Here is a 6096-nt window from a genome sequence, read left to right on the forward strand (position 1 = left end):
TTCTCTAATTGCGGAAACATAACTTACAGAAACTAATAACCTCGTTGTCTTTTCAACGACAGGCAGTGTAAATTTCAGCAAAGTAACCACTTGAAAACCTTCTTTGTCCCAGCCTTCGGACGTATGGAAAGCCGTTTTAACATTTAATAAGGAATTTCAGATATCTCGAAATAATTTCAGATATCTCAAATTAAATTACAGATATCTCCAATTTATTTAAGATATCTGAAATAGAATTTCAGATATCTCGAATTCAATTTCAGATATCTGAAATAGAATTGCAGATATCTCGAATTCAATTGCAGATATCTGAAATAGTATTTCAGATATCTCGAATTCAATTTCGGATATCTCGAATTCAATTTCAGATATCTCGAATTCAATTTCAGATATCTGAATTAGAATTTCAGATATCTCGAATTCTATTTTAGATATCTCGAATTCAATTTCAGATATCTGAAATAAAATTTCTGATATCTCGAATTAAATTTAAGATATCTCCATTTAATTCCAGATATCTGAAATAAATTTCAGATATCTCGAATGAAATTGAAGTTATCTCTAATTATTGAATAAATGTTAACATGGCGTTCCATACTACCGCACAACGCAACCTTACGTAAATGAGGTGCTATAATTCTCTGTCTTCATTGGCCAATACACGCCGCGTCAACAAAGGAATGTTCGAGAAAACTATACTTGGATTGGAAACAAAGCCATTCGGATCTGAAGTCACATCTACTGATTATCTTAATTGAAATTTTCAAGGAAGTGTTGTAATATTCTGAGGTAGGCCTTCTTCATTCAATATTGTAAAATATGCCTATTATCCTGCATGTTTATTTGTTTGTAATTTACAGACAGTGAGTTAAAATCGATATCATTCGTATGACTATTGCGTTTCGTATGATTGTGTAGCCGGAATACTATGTTTTGCTATTCAATATGAGGACCGGATTGAGTGTCAATGGGATTAAAATGGTTTGTAAAACAGGTATAAACTGTACAAGAAGATTGTAGTGTCACTTTCTTTTTACTCTTTCCTTGATATGGTGACAGTATCAAGCGATAACTGAAACCAGACATATTTCAACCAATAGGTATCATTTAGGCCTACATAATTACTTCTAAACGGAATGTTGTGCTAATGAAACCACATAGGTCGTGTGGCAGTGGCTATGGGCTATGATACCTGTGCTTGACAACCCAAAGATGTGATATCTTGCCGAATCATACACTCTTTATTACACACGCTTTTGCGTACTATGCTAAATACTGTATATGCAGCGCACACGGTCATACGGCTACGAGTACATTGTTATAAAAACACACAGTCACAGTGCAAGATGTCTCCAAAATGGCAAGTGCATGTATGCATATATATATATATATATATATATATATATATATATATATATATATATATATATATATATATATATATATATAAATATATATATATATATATATATATATATGTGTGTGTGTGTATATATATATATATATATATATGTGTGTGTATATATATATATATATATATATATGTATATATATATATATATATATACATATATATATATATATATATATATATATATATATATATATATATATATATATATATATATATATATATATATATATATATATATATATATATATATATATATATAACCCTAAAGTGTACAGTACCAGGACACCGTCAAAAAACCCACCTTGGATGGACTTTCCATTTAAAGCCACATATAAGTCTTAATGCAAATGCGTCGTTAAGGATAAATTCACCGCAGACTGGAGGGATTGATAGCAGTGCATGGAACTTGGATCGCATCTTTTATGCAACTCATTGACAGATATATCAGAAAAGCGATAGTAACTGTGTCTTCTTTACGTACTTCAAACAATTTTTAGTACGATAGAGGGACACTTGCATATGTCCCCCTATTCACAGTTAAGAGTACAGTACATATGTTCACATAATGTGTGCATTTATACAACTCTCCGATCGGTTTACGGTTTAAGTGTGTGTGTGTCATTCATTCATTGCATGTCATAGGAAAGAATCTTATATAAAAAAGTTGACTGCATTATCGGCAATTTTAAGCAATAAATTTGCTCAAAATATAACCAGCTAATGTAGAACTTTCAATTGTCAGTATACACATTTTATTAGATTATAACAACACTATTTTCCAATGTTACGGTGTGACAAAAACCCAAATTATGGTAAAGATTTCTTGATTAGAGTTCGACCTATTAAATGATAATCAGCTTTACCGAGTACCGATTAGTTTCTGTGACAATCGGGCCGATGCCTATTACCTTTAGTGGATAAGCAGTTTTATTTTAATATTTCATTGAAAAAGATAACACAATCCCGAACGTTTGCTTTAAGTTTTGCCATATGCAAGGGAAACCTTCCGATGGAACGTTGTTTAAACGATCATACACAGTAAGTCAATGGCGCTTCTCCATTGACATTACTACACGTGGGAAAACCACACACTAAAGTCCCATTGACGTTTTCGCTGGAAATCAGACATGCTTTAGTCGGTAAGTTTAATTACTGCAAAGGTGATATTTTAGCAGGTATAGTACATTAGGTCAGGGGAAAAAAGTTGCTTCGGGTTTTTCGCAAAAATATGCGTAAGAATATTTGCCTAATCAGTGATTAGTAATCACAAATGGTAATGCAGTAGAACTACCGAGGACTGTCGCCAAACATTTCTAGGGAATTTTAGGAGTATTTGGCGCCTTGATTTCATAATTTTATGGCATTTGTAGAAAATTGGGCGTATTTTCAAACTAAACAGTTATTAAGCTCAACAGTTCTCTAGCCAGACTAGCCTAATGTGCGTAGAACTCACAATGAACAAAGCGTAACGTCACTCTCACTTTCCAGTTTTCACCTACGGTGAAATGGCCAAAGTGGTTTAAAAGTATATTGATTTGGTTTTACATTTACTCGAAACAATTAATCTTTCATATCAATCGTTAATATTAAACCTGATAACAGGAGGTTTCGTTAGATGCGAGAAGCGAAGTGAAAAAAAAAATAATAACGTCGTCCCTCTAAGTTTATCGCGAGTATACTGTATGATGTTAACTGCTAAAACTGGATAGTATATCGAACAGCATTAGTACAAACTCGCGTGAGGGACTTGCGATACCGCTTCACGGCCGATTAGCGCACCTTCCCCGGCTATGAATAGCGCTGAATCGAACTTCTCCCGTTGTAGTTGTGGAGAATCAAAAGCGCGTAAAATACAATCCTTGATGTGGAACTTAATAATCGGTTCCAAATAATCGGTAGCGCAATGGATTTTGCCGATGCCGGTTACTGATTGTCTGATAATCGGCCCGATGCCGATTATCTAACCTATTATCGGTCGAACACTATTCTTGATCAGAAAATGCTGTCAATGTATAATTAGCAAAAGTTAGTCTTTTACGAAGTTCTAGTCTTAGCAGTCTGTTTGTAGTGTTCATGGCACACTTCTACCTCTCTTATCTGTGTAGCTTTAACCTCAAACATAGCTTGCTCAGATTTTTCCACCGAGGAAAACCTAATTAGCTTGGTCTTTTACAAAGCCAGTATACTTCAGGCATACTGTGGTCACCACATGACATTAAATTAGGGTACAAGTTGCATTATAAGAGGCATTCTTTTGTTGGTGGGGGGGGTGGGGGTGTGGGCGGCTGTATTTATGGGTGTGAAGGTTTTTTTGCCACGGATTTTATTCAGTAAACTCTTGGCTCTATTGTTGAACCACTAGTGTGCATAGGGAGTAAAATGTTGGGGTTGTGTGAGTGGGGGTGGGGGGCAGACTTGTGACTATCTTGACGGATATGGCTTTAATCCATTTGGCTAGATGGAAGATCCATGTCTAGCATATTCAATGACATTGGTCAGCAATTCATCAATCATACATCCTTCCCCCCCCCCCCCCCCTATCACAGCCTATGTTCTCTAAGCCTTTTTCAATGTTACAGAAACACAATACATATGATCACATTTTGCACAAATTGTGATTGGTAATCAGCCAGCTGCACAGGGAACTGAGGTCTACTTTATACTATTACTAATTCTAGGCTAGTCAATAAAGCATTTCGTAAAGGAATTAATATCTAGCAATTGCAAGAAAGTATTACGGTATTACCTAGGCTTCCAAAGTCAATCTCGACGGCTCTCATTTTGATAGTGCAACATGGATACCGCGCCGATTCGCGAACAAAAGTTAGGTTTACCGTTCTTGCTTGCATACAGTGTGAAAACTTGCGGCCATACGGACAACACACTCAAAAAAATGAAGTGTTAAATTTGAATCGTAAAGTGTTGAATTTAACACCCCACCCTGTTTGGATTAGGGACAACACCCACCGGGTTAAATTAACACTTCAGAAGTGTAACATAATATAACACTTTGCGAGTGTTACCTTAACAACACCCATACAAGTGTCAAAATAACACTTCCTGGTGTTGAAGGTACACTACAGGGAGTAAAATTAACACAATAAAGTGTTCATTTGTTAAAACTTCTGGGTGTCAACATGACACTTCAGGAAGTTAAATTAACACCATAAAGTGTTCATTTGTTAGCACTTCTGGGTGTCAAAATTGCACTTCAGGGAGTATAATTAACACTCTAGTGCACATTTTTTGGCCTTCTGGGTGTCAAAGTTCTGCTTCAGTGAGTAGAATTACCACCATATAGTGTTCATTTGTCATCTGTGTCAAGATGATACTTAATGGACTCTCAACACACAATAGTGCTCTCTCGTTTATACTTCTGGATGTATATTTAACAGCTGGTTTGTAAAGTTTTACATGTTTATTATGTAACGCAAATACAATACTGTTATGTAAAATTTTGCCAGAAAAGTTTACATCGCATCCGTTTAAGTAAATATTTTATACAGGTTTTAGGTTAATTATTACTTAGTAATTAGGTAAACAATATGGATGCATGTTTGAATCGCTCGCAGCAGAAAGTTACATTTAAGAGAGAGCAAAAAGCAATGACAACACAAACAATTCAGAATGTGGGATTTTCAGCAATTAAACACCCTACTACCTTCCTATTCCAGAGGTCCATTTATTATATCCCATTAAATGTAAAACGAACAATTTAGGCTATAAAAGTATTGTCTTGTGGACAACTTTTTGGAAAAATTCCCAGGCACCGAGACTTGCAATTTGGTATAATTCAGATTTAACAGGTAGAATAATTTGAAGCAAACATCAATGGCTTCATAAATGTCCTCTGGGGTAGGGCAGGTCTCTGGATGATCAAAAATGACTGCTTGGGGTGTATTTTGCTTCCTCCAAGAAGTAACACATATTGCTGAGGTCTTTCTGAAATCTTTTGCAAATAGAATTCCAAGTTGATGCTTCCTAAGTAACAACAAAGAAAAGAAAAGAAAATTCCCATCATAATGAAGTTGTGTTTACCTTCTTGGAGCATAAGCAGTTTTTTACATGTACCCCTCACAAAACATGAACATTCCTAAAGAAAATGCCCACAATTTAATCAGTTGTGATTCTAACTTCTTCAAGTACGTTTGAATCTAGAAAGCCAGATGGCCTATAGTGATTACTTGTCAAAACAGGAACTTGCATTAAACTTTCATCAGACAAGGTAGGCAACTTTTATAACCAATGCATCATGTTAACAATGCTTAAAATAATGCTCACTCCCACTGTATGCAATTGTGTAGATTGCTATGAATTATAACAGCTAGATCACTTCCATAATATAGCTAAATTATAGTTGGGCCTAGGTCTAAAAGTATCACCAATCCACATCAGCTTCGGCCTACTTACAAGCAACTTACAAGCTAAAATGGCAAATAGTGGTAATTATATATTGCATTACATGAATATATGTTTATCCCTTATTGAACATAGTACCAGCGTAACTATAGGCCCATGCTCGATGCTATATAAAATGCATTGTCTTGAAATAGCCTAAGTATACCCTACTAGTACTAGGCCTAGTACTACTTAAAAAAGTGACTCGCAGGGTATACGAAGTTACGGTTAACGCACAAAAAGGAATAGAATGCACTAGATTACAATAAAGGCCTAGACCAAAG

General features: G+C 35.1%; 1 long non-coding RNA gene across 1 annotated transcript in view; it reads left to right on the forward strand.

The window, feature by feature from the left end:
* The first annotated feature begins 583 nt into the window (after positions 1-583).
* Positions 584-6096, forward strand: part of LOC139972017 (uncharacterized) — a 36683-nt gene continuing 31170 nt past the window's right edge. The window contains exon 1 of the long non-coding RNA XR_011794572.1: positions 584-789. This is a non-coding gene — a long non-coding RNA (uncharacterized lncRNA). The remainder of the gene's footprint in view (positions 790-6096) is intronic.

This window comes from Apostichopus japonicus, chromosome 8 (assembly GCF_037975245.1).
Source record: "Apostichopus japonicus isolate 1M-3 chromosome 8, ASM3797524v1, whole genome shotgun sequence".
Lineage (NCBI taxonomy): Eukaryota > Metazoa > Echinodermata > Holothuroidea > Aspidochirotida > Stichopodidae > Apostichopus > Apostichopus japonicus.